Below are 23924 nucleotides of genomic sequence, written 5' to 3'. Positions count from 1 at the left end.
AAAGAATTCAGTAATATTGCAGGACACAAAATCAACATACAAAAATCAGCTGCATTTCTAAACACTTAACAATGAGCTATCCAAAAAATAACTTAAGAAAATAATTCCATTTACAATAGCAGCAAAAAATAGTAAAATACTTAAGAATAAATTTAACTATGGAAGTAAAACTCTGTATATTGTAAAATATATATATGCAAGACATCAATGAAAGCACAAATAAATGGAAAGATAGCCCATGTTTGTGGCTTAGAAGAAGTAATATTGTTAAAATGTCCACTGTACCCAAAGCAATCTACAAATTTAATGTAATCTCTACCAAAATTCCAATGGCATTTTTACAGAAATATAAAAAAATCTAAAATTCATTTGGAACCACAAAAGACCCCAAATAGCTAAAGGAATCTTGAGCAAGAAGAACAAAGCTGGAGGCATCACACTTCCTGAATTCAAACTACAATACAAAGCTATTATAACAAAAACCATATGGCACCAGCATAAAAACATGTACATAGACCAATGGAACAAATATAAGATCCAAAAACAAACCCATGAATAACATACAGTCAACTAATTTTCAAAAAAAGGCAACAATAATACACAATGGGAAAAAGACAGTTCTTTAATAAAAGATGTTGGGAAAACTGTATATCCACATGAAAAGAATAAAATTAAACCATTATCTTACACCATACACACAAATCAACTCAAAATGGATAAAAGACTTGAATGTAAGACCTGAAACTGTAAAACCCTAAAAGAAAATACAGGATAAAAGGCCCTTAACATTGGTCTCCTCATTAATTTTTTGGATGTGAAACCTAAAACACATGCAATAAAAGCAAAATAAACAAGTGAAGTTACATGAAACTAAGAAGTGTCTGCACAGCAAAGAAAACAATAAAATGAAAAGGCAACCAAAAGAAAGACAGAAAATATTCATAAGCCACATTTTCGGTAAGGTGGTAATATCAAATCAACACATCATACACGTTAAACTTGCACAATATTATATGACAATTATATTTCAACAGTGCTCAAAGGAAAGAGAAACCAAACTATAAAAACTCATATAATTCAACTCAACAAAAAAATAAAAATAAAAATGGGCAAAGGATCTGAATAGACCCTTTCCCAAAGACAGTGTATGAATAGTCAATAGATATGTGGAAAAATACTTGACATCACTAATCATCACAGAAATGCAAATCAAAACTACAATGAGACATCATCATCTCACTAGTTAGTTGTAACGGCTATTCCCAAAAAGTCAGAAGCTCTGGCAAGCAAGGATGTAGACTAGAGGGAGCCCTTGTGCACACTGGCTGGAATGTAAAGTGGTGTAGTCATTACGGAAAACAGTATGGAAGTTCCGAAAAAATTAAAAATTGGACTACCATATGATCCAGCAATCCCACTTCTGGATGTGTAACCACAGGAAATAAAATCAGTATCCCCAAAAGAAATCTGCACTCCCGTTTTCACTGCATCATTACTCACAGTGGTCAAGGTACGGAAACAACCTGGTAAGTGTCCACCAACAGATGAAGGGGAAAAGAAAACAAGACACACACAACAGGTACATTATTCAGCCTCATAAAAGAAGGAAATCTTGCCATTTGTATGGATAAAGGTGGAGGACATTATGCTAAGTAAAATAAGACAGACACAGAAATACAACTATCACATGATCTCTTATTTGTGGAATCTAAAAAAAGAAAAAGAAAGTCAAATTCAAAGTAACAGAGGAAACTCGTGGTTACCAGAAGTTGGGAGATGGAGGAAAAGAGAAGACACTGATCAAAAGGTACAAACTTTCAGCTATAAGATGAATAAGTTCTGAAAACCTAACGTATAGCAGGGTCACTGTAGTTAATAATAATGTACTATATACTGGAAATTCCTAAGAGAGTATCAAGTATTCTCACCACACACACACAAAAAGGTAACGGATGGTAGGTAAGGGATGTGTTAGTTTGATTTTAGTAATCATTTCAGAATGTATACATGTATCAAAACTTTATGTTGCAGAACAAATATATATCATTCTTGTCAAAAATAAATAAATATATTATTTAAAAAGAAAGCAATCTGAAAACAACTATTAATATAAAGTTACATATACCCATTAACTTGAGTATCCACTCCTGGGAATCTATGTCCCAAAAGTAAAAGCACCAATGTGCAGAACAAACTAATTAAGGATGGCTATTCTGGCATTATTTGAGATGGAAAAAAATGGAAACAGTTAATGCCCAGCAATGTGGAAATGGCTCAATAAAACATGCTCATGGATGTTTAGTGCACCATTATTTGAAGACAAGTTTCAAGAGAGAAAAAAGTGGATGCTTAACAATATGGAAATTGCAGAATAAAATATAGTGCATGATGACATCCTGGGTCCTCTCCAATAGACCACTGAGCCCAGAGATGCAGCAGCACAGTGAGGTCCAGGCGTCAGCTCTACTTCCCAGGAGAGGAGAGAAAAGCAGTGAGAGGAAGCCAGGAAAAGCACCAAAACAGAAAAGATGTTGCCTCTCGGGAATAAGAATACTGGGAATAGGGAAAGCTGGGCATGGAGCTGTTGTTTATTATCATGAATTCTTCCAGATTCTTCCATTTGCTATAAGATTTTATCACTTTGATCAAAAATAAAAAATGTTCAAAATAAGACCCCCATGGAGCCTACCATAAATCATATTTATTTTTGACTGGATCAATGGCCCAAATATAATTGTACATTATACACCTTAGTTTTTTAGATCCACAACCTACTGTTCTGCCCGTTTTCTCATGCCAGTTTCCCACGACCCTAGTGGGGTTGAGGGTAAATGACTTATCCTAACTGGAAATTAGCAGGAGGCCAAGATAAGCCCAGCTCCCCTGACTGCTGCCAGGCTCAATGACTCTATTCCATGCCACCTAATCCACACAGGGAGCATCAGAAGGATACACTGGGAGCAGATCAGGAAAAAAGGAAAAGCATTCAGTTACTATAACAACTAATGCTAATGACAGACCTAACATTTTTAATACTTGCCCTGAGCAGATTCTGTGCTAAGAGCTTGACCCATACAAACTGGTGTTACTCTCTCAACAATCACCTGCACCACCCAAGACCTTCTCCATCTCAGATGCCAACTCTCCTATGTGCAAGAAGCCGTGATGGACTCCCCTCTCAACCATACCCAGGCAATCAGGAAATTCCCTTGTCTCTCCCTTCACAACACATCCAGAATATAGCCACTCCTCACCACTTACATTGCTGTAGTAGGAGCTAACTCATCTTCTAGCCAGTTTACAATAGCCTCCTAGCAGATGTTCCTAAGCCCCAGTTCTCTACTTCACAGCCACACGATGATCTTAAAGCAAAGTTGATCCATGCCAACCCTCTACCCAAGCCCTGGCAGGGTTTCCACGTCAGGGTAAACACGAAGTTCTCACAACGGCTCATATCTCCTCCCCTCTGCCTACTCTCCTCCCTGCCCACAACGGCCTCCACTCTGTTCTTCCAGCACGCCCTGCACCCTCAGGCCTCAGGGCCATTCTTGTAGCTAGCTGCTCCCTCCCCCGCCCCGCTCTTTCCCAGATATCAGCCCCCTATGCTGGAATCTCACCTCTTGAAGGCCTGTATGTGACCACCTAGCACTCCCAGTGCTACTTATCCTGCATTATTTGTTCTCTATTTCGTAACATTTGTCACCTTTTAGAATACTGAATGAGTTACCTATTTAGTATTTTTATCAGTTGTTGACTCTCTCCCACACTGAGAAGTAAATGCCACCAAGAACATTGGCGTGTTTTGTTTACTGATGCACCCAAACACCTATGACAGGGCCTCACACACACTAGGCTCCCAATAATCACTTGTGGAATGAAGAAATTAGACATTACATAGCAAATATTAAATAACTCGATTTGAAATAATGCTACTATAATTACCTGATCCATCAACTTTGTAAATTTACTAAAACCAAAAACAACCTCTCCCATAAAAGACAGTGAGAGATTCCACCTTACCATGAATAAACTAACCCAATTCTCCCAAATTTATACAATTTTCAAGACTGTTTAGTGCACATACATGGGCCCACATGAAATACCAAAAAAGATCATCTGCTTACAAATTTTTCAAATGTAATCACAAGAAAATAAATTTATATTTTCTCAATGCACAAAAGTATGTAGCTAGTTCTTTACAAAATTTTTCTCAACACCCTGACATATGCAGATTTCCTTCCCCAATGTCTGCTCCATTATTTTATAAAGTATTACACAAGACTGTTCCTTCCAGGGTCATCTCTGCTATTGATAAATGATTATTACTCATGAACCAACAGCCTCATTTCTTCCATCATATTATGCTAGGATAGATGACCATTTGTCTTATTTCTGTTTATCGTATTCTGCTTTCCATATATTTCACCAAATTTGGGGGAGGTTCTTATGAAAAATATGAACAAAGTATTTGTCCCACCCTTACTAACATATAAAGACAAAAAGAGAAATGTGTGTGCAAAAAGGTAAATTCAGTCCAGTCAGGGGAATTCCTCCTTTATTTTAAAAAGCATATTATTAATAAAGTGATAGGTCTAACACAAAACTTGTGACAAGTGCACCTAAATATCCAATTTACTGTTCTCAGGACTAAAAATGTGCTCTGCAATATGTTTGGTGTATTAATTTTAATTGCAGGTCTCAAAAATATGTTTAGTAGTAGCAGCATTTGAAAAGTTGATGTAACTTTCACTTTTGGAGGGATAAAAACATAATTAAACACTATATAAATCTTTTTTGCTCCAGAACAGCTAAATACATTACCATATCACATGGGTATACTATATTCAGTTTTTCTTTTGAGCATTTTTATAACTTAACCTCAGGGATATCATCTGCAACAAAGGAGCAGGAAAGAGCACAGCACTGTAAAATTATTTCTTTCCCAAGGCCTCATAATTAACATTAAGCAAGACTAAGACTTGAACCCAAGTACTTCTAGTACTAACACTGGCATATCCACAATGCATATTAATCAATGTTTTCTTCTCTGTTTAGGAAAAAGAATCCAACCCCAATGAAGATTCTAACAGAGCACATTTTTTAATTGCACAATTTTTAATATGATTTACATTTGCAAACAGTTACTGTGCAGCCACGTGGGTACCACAAAGCCTTAGGGAGCCCATCACTCGGGCCAGTATGTCCTGCTACAAGCCTCCAGAAAAATCCTATACTGCACAGTGCTGAATAATCACTGGGGACCTGGAACTTCACAGTGTTGCCTGGGTGCAAAGTGCTACCCAGAGGCTAGTACTTGGGAAGTGCAACCCCTGGGTAGCACTTGCAGAAGGGGAATAGTGCAACCCCTTATGCAGCCTGGACACCCAGGTTCTTATCTGCCCCCACTCACTCGATGGGCCCTTGTTGGCACCTCTCACTCCACCCAAAAGAGTTCAAATTGCTCTGCACATATGGTGAAAGAGGGTGGATTTTGTGACCATGTTGCAGCCAACTAATAAGAAAGCACCCTGGGCCCCACCACTAGGTGAAAACCTCTCCTAGGACTGACAAGCAAAGGCAGTCACCTTCACTAAAAAAAAAATGTTTCTCAGAATGTATTTACTCATTCTTTTGGGCAGTGTGTAACTAAATACAATGACCATTTGGGGCAATATTAAAGCACATACGTATCACAACAGATCATCAGTTTCCAACGGTTACTGAACAATAGTTATCTATGGACTAGATTCTGAAGGTTTTATGCTCAGCCCTGCCCCGGTGGCTCAGCTGGCAGAGGCTTTGTCCCACACACCAAAAGGGTGCAGGTGAAATCCCCAGACGGGGCACGCACAGAGAGCAGCCAGTTGATGTTTCTCTCTCCTGTCAATGTTTCTCTCTCCCTCTTTGTCTCTCTCTCTCTCTCAAATCAATAAAAAAATATCCTTGGGTGAGGATTAAAAAATAAATACACAGAATTTTGAAAATAAAGATTTTATGCTTAGGAAGTAATTTGATCTTCATAACAACCCTTTGCCACCCCCATCTTACAGCTGAGGAAGCTGAAGTGCATTAAATAAGTCACCTATGTTCACACAGGGGCATTTTTTAACATTTACTCAAAGACATAAACATTTTTAAGTATAAAAACAGATGTTCAGGAATTCTGAGAAACTAAACAAAAACTGCTGCTGATAAAGAATGAGCAAAAATACCCAAGAGACTAAGATGGAACTCACATGAAAGAAGATACCAAAGACAGAGAAGGGAGAAGCGGAGCAGGAGGCAGGACTGACCGGAGAAGGACCAGGGCAAACCCTCCACCAGACCAGTCCACACAGAAGCCCGGGACACAGAGCACCATCCCCTCTCTGAGTGCGGCAATGCACAACACTGGGACAAACATTAAAACAGCAAACACACGCTATTTTATTTTAAAAACTGCTAAGACTTACAAGCACCCTATATTACGCAAAGTATGAGCTGAGGAAACCAATTGCCCCTTTCTCTCAGTATCTACATGTAACTGTTTCTTTTTAAGTTGTTATTTTAAAAAAATCAAATTGCTAGGACAACTGAACGTCACATTTTTATTTCAAGTATCACCCACAGAGCCTCAAATTGAAAAAGCCATATCAAGATAATTTCTATGAAACACTGTTATCACCATGTGATATCATAAAAATCATTTTTTAAAGCATACCAAAACTTTTCATATCAGAGAAGTTTCATCACAGCTCCCTTTCTTCTTCAGTGTCTGTTTTCTACAGTGTGCTACATATCCTTTCTTGGAACAAAAAGTTCAGTGTTCTAAAGTGGTTTCTCTCCCCCACTTTTGTTAACGTGACCTTAAGAGGAGGTTATATTTGATAGCTGGTTTCTTTTTCATCTGTTCACAGAAAATAAAAAGCTGGAAGCTCTCTAGAAGCTCGCATATAGTTCTGCTGGTATATGAAACAGCCTCAAACCTGGGAACCTATACTTCAGATACTAAATGTTATAAATTCATAAGACAAAAAAGGGAGAGGTGGCTCTGCAGTGGGATGGGCTGAGAGCAGTTATGACGCTACAGTACTGAGTGGAAAGTAGAGTGTTGGGTATCCTTCCTTTTCTACAGGTGGGACAACCACTGTCTGATACCCTGCAAAGCAGGTGCTGAATGAAGTAAAACTCCCTACACTGAAGATCAGGGTCTGGACTACCTGGGCACCATGTCAGGCTCAGAGCCTCTACACAGAGCTTAGCCCCATGATCAATTCCTTATACATCACATGGGCACAGCAAAGCCACGGTGCTCTGAAATTGCTGCAACGGCCCTTTCTCTACCAAACTTCCTTGCCTCCCCGCTCTTGGTGCATATGCCAGAAGTCGCAGGCAGGCAATCTGGACCAAATTCAATCCTGCAGATGTTTTATGTGTGCCTCACACTACTTAAAACCCATGAAATTACACACGCATTTTAAATAATTGGATTTCTGACTTCAACTGGGGGAAAAACAAACAAACGAATACACAAATTAGGCCTGGCAACAAAAGACTCAAACTCCTGAAGGCACCAATCCACAGGCCCTGCAGGTGTGCACTGCACACCACAGCCCAGGACCACCCCCTCATCCCAAACCCAGGCCGCTTCACCTGCTCAAGTTACCTGCTCAGGGCCACAGAGCACACTGATGTTCCTGACCCTTGAAGCTCATCTTGAGCAACTCTGGAGAGCACCCCAGGGTTTGTTCTGCATCCTTAAAACAACCAGTAACTTTCTGCTCATGGGTTGGAAGGTACGTTTCTATTATAGATGGGTGCTGGATCTTCACCTCAAACTGGTTTCTAATTTACTTCTATTTGTTTTGAATCTGGCTAGCTCTAAATAAGGCCACACATGAAACCTCTTTATATTTTAATTAGACTTAGTCATACTTTTTAAAAGAAAAAGGAAACAGTGCCACCTAACTGTTAAGTGGCTTTGTTCTTAGGGAATTTTTTTACTCCATAGTAATTGTCAGTCATTCCATTTATTTCCAATTAATTTTCATCTCAACTGACTGAATATAATTTAGCAAAGAAAGCTCAGCAGTTGCCATCTTCTCAAAAGCTGGCAAAATATCAAGTTTCACTACACTTACATCTTAGAAAATAACAAACTCAAACTCTTTTAAATAAGAGAGTTAATAGGGAATTAACAGAGTCAATTTTATTCAGCTAATCTTAAGAAGACCTTTCATGAATATTCCTAGTATGATATACTGAAATATTTAGAATATTAATCATTTTGGTTCCCTCGTAAAACCATTTCTTCTATTACAGAATCGTGACCTGACAAACACAATGTTTTTGTTTGACTAAAGATTTTTAAACAAAAACAAAGACAGAATGCTTAAACACTCTGGCCAGGAGTTAATGGCCACTAATACCTCTGACCTTGAGAAATCACTGCGTAGCAATATCAGCACATGTTTTAAAAAATAATCAAAATTGATAGGAATGTGTTCTGAAAGTATAAAGTACTATAGAAATACCAAACTTTAAAAACATACCTTTATAGTGCTAAAAAGAAGTGCTGGGTAAGACTATCCTATGGTAAAATGTTCTGCAATCACAACCTTGAAAAGTTCTTTTATGTTAAGTCTACCAAATATTAGACTATCGACAGGCCTTTCAAAACTCAAAGAGTGAGCCTTAAACAATTTAATATGCCAATTTTCAGTGCTTCCTTTACTTCTGGTTTTGGTTTAAATCCATTATTAGTTGATAAACCATTGAATGCATTCTACCCAGGTGTTTCTACAATTAGCCTATAGATGTAGAGTGAAACAAGATAAAAGACCAAAAAAAGTGAAAGAAAGGCCAGAGATAATATCAAAGAAGAATGACTGTAAAAATCTGTGGGTCTGATTTTTGTAAACCACTCAGGAAGCCTACTATAAAGCTCAGCACATAAAGGCAATGATCAAGAAAATGGCTTAATGCTCATCCCCAAAATCAATACATACCTCCTGGGAATTGTAATCTACAGACAGGTTCAGAGAGGCACCAGTCTTTGAACTCCATCCTCAATGGAGACAGCGACAGAGGCTAAACCCACTAAGCCATGCTCTTACTTACATTCCCATGTTTCCTCATCCTCACACTTGAGCATCAAAAGCCTGGACTAGGACACACTTGTAAGTTACCTGATGGGTTAGCCTACTCTCACCTCCCTTGCATTATAAAAAGACTTCATCAGGCCACAAGCCCTACTCTTTAAACACAATCTTAAATTATACATGATTCTAATTATATAGCGGCAAGCAAATTGAACTGGAAGAGGAATATGCCTTTATATCCCTCATAGACAGTAATGGTCACCAAATCAATAATAAACCCAAAATTGTCATATACAAGTGTGAGTGTGGGTATATAATATCAGCACATGACTCATATTTAATTTTCAATCCTAATAAGACAATTTACAGACATCACTTTATATTCATCTTATACATTAAATTTCATTCTCTGAATGTTGACAGTTGTCAAACACCATTAAAATAGCATCCTGTGGCCCTGGCTGGTGTGGCTCAGTTGGTTGGAGCATTGTCCTGTAACCAAAAATTGTAGGTTGCATTCCTGGTCAGAGCACACATCTAGGTTACAAGTTTGATCCCAGGGGTGTATGATTCCGTCTGGGTGCTCACAGGAGGCAACCAAATTGATATTTCTCTGTCACATCAATGTTTCTCTCTCTCCTCTTTTAACCCTTCCTCTCTCTCTAAATACAATGAAAAAATGTCCTTGGGTGATAAAAATAAATAAAATAAAACAGCACTTTATGGAAATTTGAATTCTTGTTGCTTCTTACATCATATTCAAGCCTTAAGAATGTACTGAAATCCAACCCCATCCCCATTCTCACCCCAAATCCCAAAATTTACCCAGAGCAACAACTGAACTGGGCAAGAAGGCAGCTATAAGATGCATATAAAGCACAAATGAAGAGAAAAAATAGTTTTCATACAAGGACTCATATATTATAGCCAAATCATATATGGGTATACCCTATGTACTAAAATAAACTTTCTTTCTCAATTTCTATTTTAAAATGAAAAAAAGGAATAGACTACTGCAAAGGTGAGAATCTCCCTTGACATTCATATGTGTGAAAAACCTATTTATGCTTCTCTAAATCTTGAGCATAACTCCATTTTATATATAATCAAAAGGCAGTGTCTTTCTCAGGATGCACCTATGTGTAAATTGAAGAAAGGTCTTACTTTGTTTTGTGTAAAACTTTAGCAAATACTGTTCACATTTCAGAAAATTATGTCATTGAGCAGAATGCTACTCAAAGACCCCCCTCCCATGATGCAAGCCCACTGTAACAGCACTCGTATTGGCCACTTTCACATGTAGGTGAATGTACACATAAGTACAAGCATCCAACTACTTCATTTTATTTTCTAGACTAATCATGTCCCAACACTCAAAATACCTATCATTTTACTATAAACTGCCTTCCATTTATTTCTCTATTTTATTATATATGGGCAATATACTTACTTTTTCAAAAGTATGTATAGGTAAGTTATTTACCTATTAATTTCATTTCAAGATACTAAGGGGGATGTTCCAAATATGTTATCAAAGGGTTGATTAAGTTGAAAACCCTAATCTAAATATAACATTAATGAACATTCTTCCACTTTGGATCTTCCTACAAATAAGTGAAAAAGAAACAGGGGTGACAGGTATACCACAGGCCATTCATTTAAACATTAATTTTATGCCTGGCTGGTGACAGGAGTAAGTTCAAACTTGGAAACAAAAATAAATTTAAAACTTCAACTTTCTGTCCCCTCTTTAAAAGGTTTCCTTATTTTTAGTCCTAGAAGAAAGTTCATCATTGCTTGCAGAGAAGTGTATCCTGAGGAAGGATATAAAAGGGACGTATGCATTTATTTAATTATAGGGACCTTCATTATGGACATTCTGAAGTAAATTAGATAAAAATCAGAATAATTTAAAGAACATGAGTGAATTAAATCATCTTTCAAAATAATTTATAAACTACTTCTTTTACTTGCAGTCTTGACTGACATTATTAGTAATTTAGCCTAAGGAAAAGTTGGAGAATTTTTTTAATGCTCATACTGAAGAGCCTATTTATTTTGGAGAATTTATTATCTTCACTTGATATATAATACTCAATAAGAACATTCAAAAATGAGGACAGAGATTTTCAATTTTCAAGAAGTGAACCTATCTGTCTTCTTTTGTGTCATATGCTAACAGCGACCACATAAACAATACAGATGTACACAACCCTGAGGACATCACTCATCCCTACAAGCGGGTGATTAAGACTTTGGCTCTTCCTTCGTCTGTGATACATAGTCTCAGAGGGAGTGCTGTATGATCAAGCTGACAAAGACCAGAACTGGCAAAGAGGTAACTTCACCCTGCCACTGTGCGACCTTCCTCACCTAGCTTCTCATGTACACCTGTGGAGCAGATCAATAATGCTTGTCAGTTAGGGACCTGACGGAGACAGTCTCACTTTCAACAACTTTTAGAAAGCATGGCCATCCTCCTGTCAGCACAGGTACTGACATTTTTCACACATCTCTTGTAGAGTCCAAAGGCCCACTCACTAGCACACCCATTCCCTTCCAGCTTTATTTCCTAAACAGAGTACCCAGTGCCAGTGCCTGGCACACAATAGGTACTCAAAAATGCTGCTGAATGAATAAATACAGAATAAACCAGTGCATCTTTTCTAATGTGATATGGAGAAGCCTCAAATTTGAATCTGCATCCCTGGCTGTGAGCGCCCTGGGGGCAAGACTAGCACCTCAGTGTCTGTTTGGCTCCTTCTCACCTGCCATAGCCTTGCACATCATTGGCCAAAGTAGACACTGAATAAATACATATAGAACACATAAACGTAGTCTTATTTAGCAGATATTTATATTGCTGGCTTTGTAATTCCCAACTGTGCAAGCACACAAAGAATTACTACTCTAGAATAAAATTTGCCAAGCTATTGAACACAACTGTATTGCAAAACTTGGCCATGAAAACAAAGGTAAACATGCTATCATAGAACAATGCCTGGACTAGGGTTCAGGAAACTCAAGTCACAGTTTCAACTCTGTCATTACTCAGATGGGTAAACGTGGACTAATTAGGTCTTTTCACTGTCCTTTCATTTTAGCAACTCTGCATAAGGGGTCTGGATTAAAAATATACGTTACAAGGTTTTTTTCATCCTATCAGTAGAAATTTAAGAGATAGGTAAAGAGCATAAAGCCATAATAAGACAGAACTCAAAACCAAGTAATTTTATATATTTTTCTTATCAACGTGGTTAAATTTCAATTACTTTACAACTTGTTTTAGCTTTCAAAGTGCTATTAATAATTTACGTCTTTGCCACAGTTTAACAGTAGTGACAATTAGTTGTATTTGGCTAGGCATGTAAAGACAGAATAAACAGGGGCTGCCTACTATCATTAAGAAATATATTTTTGAGACATAAGTAGAGTTCGGGACAAGATGGGCGTATAGGTAGAAACGCTTCACTTCCTCACACAAACAAAAGGGGGGTAACAACCAATCTAAAATCACTAAACCACCAGAAGTGCCAGAACATCAAACTGCATGGAACTCTGACAACCAAACAATTAAAGAAACAGTCAAACAGAACAACCAGACCAGTAAGAACCTGCGGCTAGGCGACAGACTAAACGGGTGAGGCCAGCTGAGAGAAACCCCAGCAAGGCAGAGGACTTCATGGGCAGGGCTAACTCAATAGAAACTGGGACTCAGAGCTGACTGTGGACTACAGCAGGGGTTGCCACAATGGAAGAAACTCCCAGTCTCACTGGAGAGTCCCTTGGAAAGTGGGCTAGAGCCCAGCAGGTGAACTGCATTATTCCCTCTATGGCCCCTCCCCCACAGGCAGTGCTGAAGCTCAGCAAGTAGGGTGGCCCGGCCCCTTACAACTCCGACTCCGACCCCTTACAACTTAACAGGTGTCCTGAACAAAGAAATAGGATCAAAATGAAAGAACAGAGCAAAACTTCAGAAAGGCAGCTAAGCGAGGAGGCGATAGCCAACCTATCTGATGGAGAATTTAAAGCCCTGGTAATCAAAATGCTCACAGAACTGATTGAGTTTGGCTGAAAAAGTGAAAGATACCCAAAATGAAATAAAACAAAATATTCAGGGAACCAACAGTGACAGGAAGGAAACCAGGACTCAAAGCAACAATTTGGAACAAAAGAGAAAAATAAACATTCAGCAAGAACAGAATGAAGAAACAAGAATTCAAAAAAAAATTAAGAGAGGCTGAGGAACCTCTGGGACAAACTGAAACATTCCAATATCCAAATTATAGGGGTGCCAGAGGAAAACAACAGCAAGAAATTGAAAGCTTATTTGAAAAAATAATGAAGGAAACCTTCCCCAATCTGGCAAAGGAAGTTCAGGAAGCCCAGAGAGTCCCAAAGAAGTTTGACCCAAAGAGGAACACATCAGGGGCACATCATCATTAAGTTACCCAAGATTAAGGATAAGGAGAGAATCTTAAAAGCAGCAAGAAGAAAGGAGACATTTACCCACAGAGTACCCATAAGGCTATCAGCTGATTTCTCAAAAGAAACCTTGCAGGCAAAAAAGGGCTGGAAAGAAGTATTTGAAGTCATGAAAGGCAAGGATCTATATTCAAGCTCACTCTGTCCAGCAAAGTTTTCATTTAGAATAGAAAGGCAAATAAAGTGCTTCCCAGATAAGGTCAAGTTAAAGGAGTTCATCATCACCAAGCCATTATTATATGAAATGTTAAAGGGATTTATCTAAGAAAAAGAAGATCAAAAATATTAACAGTAAAATGACAACAAACAACTATCAACAAATGAACCTTAAAGAAAAGAAAAACAACAAAAACAAAAACTAAGCAAACAACCAGAACAGGAACAGAATCAGAGAAATGGAGATCACATGGAGGGATTTCAGTGGGGAGGTGGAAGGGAGAAATAAGGGGGGAAAGGAACAGGGAAGAAGAAGCATATTGGTAGGCATAAAATAGACGGGGAGAGATCAAACAAGATATAGGAAACAGAGAACTCAAAGAACTCATGTGTACAACCCATGGACATGAACTAAGGGCAAGGGGTAATGCTGGAGCACTAGGGGTACAGGGCAGGGGGTGGAGGTAAAGGGGAAAAATTGGGAAAACTGTAATAGCATAGTCAATAAAATATACTTAAAATATATATATATATTTTTTTTTAAAACAGCCCTGTCTGGTGTGGCTCTGTGGATTGAGTGCCGGCCAGTGAATCAGAGGGTCACTGGTTCGATTCCAGTCAGGGTACATGCCTGAGTTGTGGGCTTGGGTTGCAGGCCAGGTCTTCAGCTGGGGGCACAAGAGAGGCAACCATATAATGATGTTTCTCTCTCTTTCTTTCCCTCTCCCTTCCCCTCTCTAAAAATAAATTTAAAAATCTTAAAAAATACATATAAATTTTTAAAAAACAAAAGAAAAATGGGGTTAGAATTGATTAGAAGTTCCTTCAGGCTAGATAGGCTGTTTTTTATTCATATTTTGACATACTGACTTGACCTAGGACACACTGCTTAATACAACTGGACCTCTGATTTGTCATCTCTAAAACAGGCTAAATTAGCTAAGTGGTTCTCAACATGGGTGGGAGCAGGGAAGAATTCTGCCCTCTTTGCCCCCCCCTCCTTAGAGGAAATTTGGAAATATCTAGAGACATTTTTACTTATCACAGTTAGGAAGGGTAAGGTGCTACGGACATCTAGTGAGCAGAAGCCGGGGTGCTGCAGCTATACATCCTACAATGCATACAACCGCTCCTTTGGACAAAAAAATTCTCTAATAGTAGAGCTTTAGAGAAAAGGGATTCGTTTGCTTCCAAACTCCCTAAATTAAAAAAAAAGTTAACTCTACGTTATTAAATGTGGGACAACAGAAGCTTCTCCATAACCTATAATTGGCCTATGATAGAAGTTACAGCTACTCTGAGCTAAAAGTTTTAGAAACTTGAAAGACAACTAATTCAGACATGCCAGTTCTAAAGACTGACAATGATATTCTCTTTGCCCTCACAATAGAACAAAGTAGCCATAAAGATTACAAATATTCAACTGCAGTAAAAGGATAGACATCCACATTCACACAAAACACAACAACTGCATCAACTGGAAATGAGGAACTTCCTATACATGGGAGTACTGTGTATACAGTCCACCACAGGACAGTTAACAGCTTCTAATTTGCATGGGATGCAGAATCCAGCAACATGACTTACACTACTGTCTTTCTAAAAGGTACCAAATATCTGTGGCATTCGATTAACAAATGAAGTATATTTATGGCCCTGCACAGAACTCTATCAACTTGGAAATTACAAGTGTAGGATTTTTCCAAGTACATTTAGCAAAAGGTTGATCTCCTATGCTGGCCAAGACTTCTTAGATTCTTGGTACGTTAGCCTTAACAGTTCCTATTCTAAGCTCAATTGTATGTGTTAAGATGCCTGAAAGACATCCACATATCTTCTGGGAATAAAATCATAGCAAGCTAATAGATTCAAAAGAGAAAAGGAAAAAAATATGTGTTCTAATCATCCTTAGTAATTGAGTGTATAAAATATAGATTTTATACATTCTAATAATTCACTTTGATGACAGACCAGGATTAAAGGTGCAATGATAGGGAATTAAAAGATATTCTTTGCTATAAAGCAAAAAGAGACCTTTTACATTTCCTTTGATATGTAACCATAATAATAATAAAATGAGTAGCCAAAAAGTCAGTGCTTAAACCCAAAGCCTTAGCTAGTTACTCACAGAATCCCAAACTGTTAGGGGTTTTGTGGAATTTCTTTCCCATGTGAGTCTATCACTAATTGACTCAAAATCATTCCACCTTACTGGGTGTCTAACACATGTCAGGCAATTGTTAGGTTCCGGAGTGATGTGATGAACAAGCCTTTATTTAACCCTAAAGTTTCCGGGGAACATAGACAAGGAAGGGTCTGTGCTTCAGAGTGAATAGCAAGCACCAGCACACCATGGCAGGAAAATACAGGGAGTAGGGGGCTTCCAGTTTCAGGGAGACTTAGACACTTCCTGGAGGAAAGTTCACAAGAAAGGCAGATACCACTGTTGAAAAGCCCGCAAATGAGAGGAGACACTGTAACCCTCAAATCATACAAAATCACATACCATCAGATACACAAACTCTAAGACAATTAGTAAAAAAGATATATTTTAAAAATAGGAATATGTGAAAATTCCACAGAAACATGAATGAAAGCTGTAACAAGTCTACGTTATACCTAAATTGTGAGAACCCCATCTCACAGAGCTGCAAGGCTTGACCCCACTCCCCCTTCTCATTCCCAGATTAATCAAATCAGACTTAAAAAGGCAGGAACCAGTAGGCTAAGAAGCTCGTATGTTTGCTGATATTCTCCATCATGATAAATACGAAAGGCATCCATAATGAGTAAGAAAAACAACCTGATTAAAAGGCAAGTACCTTCAGCTAATCACAGAGCTGACCCCACAAGTCACAGTTGTGCACTGGCAGCCCACAGACTGCATCTGGTCGGCAAACACATTCTGTTTACCTTAGCAGTGTCCAAACAATTAGAGCCAGTATTTTTAAATATGGTGGTTACATATTTTAAAAATGTAGATTTCTAACTTGAGGGGTTTTTTTAAGTAACTGCCTGCTTTAGCCCATATAAGATCCCTAGTTTGCCCTGTCTCCACCATTCCCTACTGTCTCCACAGCACTGTGGGGAACTTCCTCCTCTCATTGTCCTTATACTTAAAGAACTTCTTACAATAGGCAAGCACCTACTCTAAGTTTCAATGATGAGAAAATGAAAGCAAAATCAAGAGGATTCTGTGTTTTCTTCTACCTGCCTAACCCCTCTAGACATCCAAATTGGTGACCCTGGATTTAGGTCACAACTCCATTGGCCTAACAGCACCAAGTAAGTGCACCATGCATGGCTGGACCTAAGAAAAAAACGGCAAGGGCAGGATATTAGCTTGTCTTATGAAGGCGGCCTCGGACTGGCATCAGTGCTAACCCGGATCCATTTATGCAGGCCTGTAGGCATATTTATAATGCTTCTTGGTTTCTATGTAGAAATAAATTACAGTAGTAATGACCAAAAGCAGTTTTTTAAATGTTGTCACTTAATAAAGTCCCATTTTTGAGTCCCATGCGCTCAAAAGAAGGAACCATGAAGAATAAGCAATGGCTCATAATTGTCATACCAGAGACTTTTGAGGGACTTGAAGAGTCTCCCGGTGTTAGGATCAGTGTTGGGGTGCCACATTGTAGGGAAACTAAGTAATAAATAGTCCACGAGGAACATCCAGCAACTTTAGACCTTCCCAATTAGGGCTGAAACTGTTAGAAGGCTCCTTGATAGCAGGCGGTAAGACAACATGTATCAGACACACTGCATACTTGCAGACAGACTTCAGGTTCATGTGCAGGATGGCATTAAACCTGGTGTGAACTAAGCAGCCACCGAAAAGGGGAACAAACTTAGGCTAAACTCCAGAAACATGTGCAGGACAGTGCTCTGTGCCTGACACTATCACAACCACACCAAATTGTCTCCCTAAAAATAACCTGCATCCAGTAGGCCTTACACTGGACAAATGGGCAAGGCAAAATTACCAGGACTGCTCCTCCCCAGTCTTGCTCAGGCATGAAAATTCACCTGGTTTCTTGTGTTAAAGATCAGGGGAGTAATCTCAGATTCTTATCTCTCCTGTACCCTCCAACCCATCAGCAACTTTGTAAATTCTACCTCTAAAATACTCCTGAAGTCCCTCCATTTCTATCCATCTCCTTACCCTCCTCCCTGGCCCAAGCCCCAGGACTCCCACTTGAATCCCTACAATGGCATCCTAACTGGTCTTGCCACCTGCACGACATTCTGTAGCTGGCAGCCAGAGTGGGCCTCTCCCAATATAAAGCAGATCACGTCACACCCCTGCTCAGACTCTGCAAAGCCTTCCTGGGGCAAGAAAAAAAGAATGCACAATCCTCAACAGGGTTTTCTTGGGTTTCATGCTCCAGCCCAGACTAGCCCTTCAGCCATGGCCCCACCCAGTCCGTGCTCTCCTGCCTCATGGGCCTTCACCTCTCCTTCCAGCACACCAAGACCGCCTTGAGTGCCTTGCACACATGCTTCTCTCTGCAGCTATTCATCCTCACAGGGGCCTTTTCTGACCCATAAACCCGTGCACAGGCACACCTGTTGGTTTTTCTCATAGTATACTTAACGTTTGTCCTTAGACATTTACTTCAGAGATTGTTAACAGCTGTCCCCCTCAGCAGACTATATGCTCCCTGAAGGCAGCAGTAATGTCTGTATTCATCACCCCCATACACCCAGCACACAACTGGCACAAAGTGGACACCCAGCAAACATGCCTCACCCCCCGACTTAGGTCCTTTCTTTATTTTTATTTTTTTCGCACACAGATCATGATTTATTTAAAAATTGTCAAACAATACTGTAGAAACATTGATATATAAATTTCTAAAATGCTGTCTTCAATTTAGTTGGCAGACACCACCTTTAGCTATAAGCGTGAAAGAATGAGTTTCAGTCTTCCATGTAGAAACCAAACACTAAGCTGTAATTTTTTTAAAAAAAGGAAAAAAAGAGAAAAAAGCTTCCTACAGCAGTTTCAGTAAAAGATGGTAAAAATGCCTAGATCAGTGATAAAGAATTGGCTGTACAACAGTATTCCCTTTTCAGAGCATACCTTTTTCCTTCACATGCGAGTTATTGGTTATGCTGTAGGATTTAACTGTTACAGCAGGGAAAGGCAACTATTTAACGAAGAGGCAAAAAAAGGAAAAAGGAATGTATGGGAAGCACTATTTCTTTTAGGTATAATAAGCATGTTAGTATTTTAGGAAGACAAGATAAAAATTAGTCAAGGCTAGCTTGGTTCTCATTGAATAAAAACAACAGTCTAAGTACTGAGCTCCTCTCTGTGACTAATAATTAATGCCTGGGTCGCCATATTGGTAACCACCATGGTTCTCATCTGGGTATTCTATCTGCTAATCACTATCACTGATTTCCATCCCATTTGTTTCTGTTCCTAGGTTTCCATTGTGAATGACAGGTTCTGTTGGAGCAGCACAATGTTTAGGATCATATAATGTACTTGCCACAGAGCCTGTACACACTCATTCCTCTTTGGGAAGCGACTTCGTTGGTACCCACCTGTAGAGAAACTGTCACGCTGTCCACTGGTTGTAAAGTGAACTTCTTTCTGGTCGTAGATGTCTCTTCTGGTACCTGGCACTAACATCCCCGCCTGGCGGGCCCCTTTGTTGGTACCTATCTCCAGACTAATCGCGGTCTGCTCAAAAGGTCTGTCTGTTTGGATTTGGGGATCATAAAGGGGCCTCCTGGTCCACAGTCTGTCATACCTGCCTGGCTGGTACATGTGTTTGTTCCTATCTGCAAATCAAAGACACTTTGGCCAGCATCTAATTTTCCTTCATTGAAAACTGTGTTTGCTTCTCTGCATACTTCACTCCAATGTCAATGGTGGTATGGACTCCTTTTGTTTTAGCCAGACTGGCTAGAGCCATCAGCATAGTCTGAACATGGGTCATGTTTGCATTCTCCGAAGAATCATTTGCCTTGAATATGTCATGGGGTTTCATACCATATGCCTGAGTAGCTTTAATAAAGTTGCCAACATTCTCCAACGGAGCCCAGTTTAACAAGGACTTGTTGACCTCCCTCACTGAGCCTGGCTGTAGCTTCTTTATGAATTTGCAGGGGATTATGCCATCTTTCAGGCCCAGCTGAGAGCTGGTGCCGATACCCATGCCTGTCACCTCTTCTATCCAGGTGCAGAGATCTTCTTCCGCATGGTGATCATGCTTGGAAGCAATCTCACAACCGCCTGCACCTATCAATCTAAGCTCTACCTGTTGCCACCATGGGAATGGTCCCCATTTAGGTTCTTGAGGGCAACAATGATTTAATCTAAACAGCTATCCTCATCTTAAAAGCTATCAGAATAGCTCACACACCAAAAACTCTGAATAAAAGTGTCATACTGTGCATCTGCCCCTCTAGTTAAAAACCTCTCTAGCTAGGTATGGTAACAAAGAAAAGATGCATGCACTGCTGCTTTGCTTCCCACATCCCCCACATGACACTTTCCAAACAAATTATTTTCAATTATTAATTGTGGCAGCAACCACACTTTCATCATTTAATATCCACCTTAATGATCTGATGCATAAGCATTCTCCACAATAGCTAGTCTCATTAACAGAATGCTTCACACATGAGCTGAAATCAACACAAAATCCAGGTTCAGCAGGTGACACTAAACAGGGGCCTGACCATGGTGCCATCCTCCCCAGAAGGCACACACAGGCCAGGGAAGTGGTGACGACGTCTCTGAAGGGCTCAGAGAAAAGGTTTCATTTTTCCATTGCTACTGTGAAAGGTGTATTTGCAAAATAAAGATAAATTCTTCTGAGGCACTATTCTAAAAACAAAAATAGTAGTACAAATGTTTAAATAAAAATACTACTACATGTGTGAATTAACTGAAGAGCTTCATTTCTCCCAAGTATCTTCTAATTCATTGTTTTTGTTTTATTCTCCCTATATATAATATCTATATTTCTAATACTTGATGCAAGGGCCATTTTGAAGCATGTAAACATTCCATTGTTTTTTTAAATGGTCCCAAATAGTTCTCTTCACATGGACATATGTTCTTATAATAAATTATCCTCAAAATATGTTCACAGTGCTACAGGTAGGAATGTTATGTAAACTACGAAACTCTATTCAAATGAAAAGGGACATCTATGTACCTAAAACAGAAAGGAAAACAATACCAACAGCTCACACTGAAGCCTTACCACTGAGATCACCTCTTTCTAGCCAAGTTCACGTACATCTTCTCACTTCTGATTTTCATCAGCAACTAACCAGACCTAACTGGAAATCCCCCTATGGCCTTCCACCAGCTTCCCTGTTACTGTGACACCTGATTTTTCTTTCCCGGCTGACCACTCCTTAGCTTCCTCACTGACTCCTCCCCTGGGTGTACCCCACTCCCCAGTCATGAAACTGCTCCTTCCTTTCCTCTAGCTTATTTACTCTGTCTCAGGCTTTTTATTGACACCCCCATACCAGCTGAATATTTCCTATCTGGCTTTCTCTAGCCCAACATCTGTGTCACTCCACAAATTTGCTATATCAGTGTCTCTTTCAATTCAATATTCTAAAAACTGAAAGAAATTTGTTCCACCCTGCTCCCAAACCACCAACGTGGCCCTCCTGCTAACTTCCCATTTCAACAGCAGCAGCATTATTTTTTCATTCAAATAGTTGAAATGATTAACCCTTACCTAATGATGACTTCAAAGTCTTTTCCACTCTAGAGAAAGGGAACCTACACCACACTGGAAGAAATGGCTGGGGCAAAGGGTCAGAGGGGACGGGACTCCCTGCCTCCTCGGTCAGACTGTGGGTGGTGTTACCTCTACAGCCTTCTGCCCAGTGACTTTCAGGTCCCCCTCTCCTCCAGGACCTCCCATCAGGAAATCTTCCTTCATAGTCAGACTGATCTTCCTGACTGCTTGTATCACCTGCGCCTCTACTCAGCAGCTGCCTGCTCACACACAGATTCAGTCCTACAAGTATCTGTGGAGTATGCACTTAACCCCTTATCAGGTACCACGCCAGGCACAGAACAGTTATCCATTGTCATTTAAGCTAAACTCTGACCACAGTGCAAAACACTCTGAATAAAAACAGAACTAAGGACTTGTTCCTTCCCTTAATAAACATGTATGTTACTTAAAGACATAAACAAAATTATGGAAAATACGTAAAACTTTTTATCATGGCCACAGTTAATGGTGACTATAGTTAATAATACTGTATTGCATATTTCAAAGTTGCTATGAAAGAAGATGTTAAAAGTTGTCATCTCAAGAAAAAAATTCTTGTAACTATGTGGTGATGGATATTAACCAAATTTATTGAGGTAATTATTTTTCAATATACACAAATTATTATGTTGTGTACCTGAAAATAATATAATGTTACATGTTAATTAAACCTCAATGTAAGTAAATAAACAAACAAATAAGCAGAAAATGGCAAAATCTAAGGTCAAGGCTATTATTTTAAAAATCTGGTTTTATATACACTTTGTACATGAACCACAAAAAGTAGAAGTCAAAGGAAGGAACTCTGGTCTAAGAACCAAGAAGCCTTCAAAGAGGAGGAGTTACACTGTATCGTGAAAAACAGAAAACAAATTTTCTAGTTTGGGAGGGTTAGGGGCTGGTGGGGAGAGCATGTATACCCACAATGCCCAATAGGGGCACTGCAAACAATCTTAGTTTTAAGCAAATCATAATCACCCCTCTTTTAATGCATGAAACACCTTTCTACCTCCAAGTCTCCCACACTCCTCTTCCTTCTCCCTGTCAACCTATACAATCTCCGTTTCTCAAGACTCAGCCCAAGGCCCAACACTCTTGAGTCCTTTTCTGATCACTTCAGACCCCCAAAGGATCCTCTCCTTGCCAAAGCCCTGGGCCACTGTCTGTTTCACACCACTGGCATTTATTTTAGGTTGTTTTAGTCTCAGCTCTTGTTTGTTCTTTGTCATATTTTGTTCACAAGTGATTTGGTTCACATGTTTTATCTCTACACTTTCAGTGGTTTGTTCATATGAATGTATGAACACATGTAGTACATGATTTACTGTACAAAAATGACAAGTGAAATTTTAAGAAAAATAAAGATAAATTAGAAGTGTAATTTAAGATACAAATCCATTACTGAAATGAAATGTATAGATGGCAGAGCTCACTTAAGAGTCTTATGAATTTATAAATATGCTAATTTCTCTTTTAAATGAAAGTTAAGGCAGTTCTTTTAACTCTCCTTAATTCTGTCTTCACCAGATCAGCTTCCCACGAATGCCCTTTCTTAGAAAAAAAAAAATTGAGAGCTCACTATAGAGGCAGACCAAGCTTAATACTTCTTTTCATCACAGTATCTTCCAGCAAAGTGCTAAGTGACCGTTCTGCAGTCAACTACATAAAATACAAACTCATCAATGTGCCTCACAATCTCAGAACATAATAGCAGTTTTACGCTTATCTTCCTTCCTACTCAACAATTATATACCCAGTGGGTATAGCAGAATCCAATCAATTTATCTGGTCCAAAAATCTCATCTTGTGAAGAACTAAACGTATTTAAAATCTTTGTATTATCAAGCATTTAAAACAAACTCCAGTCACCACCACCAGTTTGCCACTTTAACCTTTTTGGAGTTAAGTGGGCTGGAAAACACCAGGAGAACCCACTACACCAGCTAAGGACTGACTCTGGAGCCTGCCACAAGAATCTCCACCAGTGGGATCCAGAAGGTGTCACTGGCAAGTGCGTACAGACCAAAAAGCTCTGAAGTGAGAGTACATAGTCCTCGTCCACATGGAAATGGCCCAAAAGGACAGGTCCAGGTAACCAGGCTGACTCCATCTGCTTATCACATGCTGTAGTCTCAACAGCAAAAACCAGACCTTCCTTTTTTGTAGTTTTCACTGTGGGCCACGGACAGATTAAGAGTGTCTTTCTAAGTGGATAAAGGCATATATAAGATAAAGCACTCCGTGAACTTTAATCAACACTGTGGGATATAAAAGGCAGGGGATAAAACCAACCGAAGTTCCACGACTTCGTGCCCCGACTTCGTTCCCCGACTTCCTGAAAAACGCTTACAACCAATCCTCCAGGTAACTGCGGTGCTGGCTCACGTACGCCCATCTCCGCTAGTCTGGTCCGCACCTCCGAGCTAGTTCCAGCCGT

At 39.3% G+C, this 23924-nt stretch overlaps 1 protein-coding gene and 1 pseudogene across 1 annotated transcript in view; both read right to left on the bottom strand.

Annotated features, from left to right (window-relative positions):
* L3MBTL4 (L3MBTL histone methyl-lysine binding protein 4) overlaps nt 1-23924 on the bottom strand; it is a 418336-nt gene that overhangs the window by 393715 nt on the left and 697 nt on the right. The window lies entirely within an intron of this gene.
* On the bottom strand, nt 19046-19954 carry LOC123826331 (annotated as a pseudogene).

Source organism: Phyllostomus hastatus, unplaced genomic scaffold (assembly GCF_019186645.2).
Source record: "Phyllostomus hastatus isolate PE091 unplaced genomic scaffold, TTU_PhHast_1.1 phas_contig_80, whole genome shotgun sequence".
In the NCBI taxonomy this organism is placed as follows: Eukaryota; Metazoa; Chordata; class Mammalia; order Chiroptera; family Phyllostomidae; genus Phyllostomus; species Phyllostomus hastatus.
This window is presented reverse-complemented; position numbering and strand designations above follow the sequence as displayed.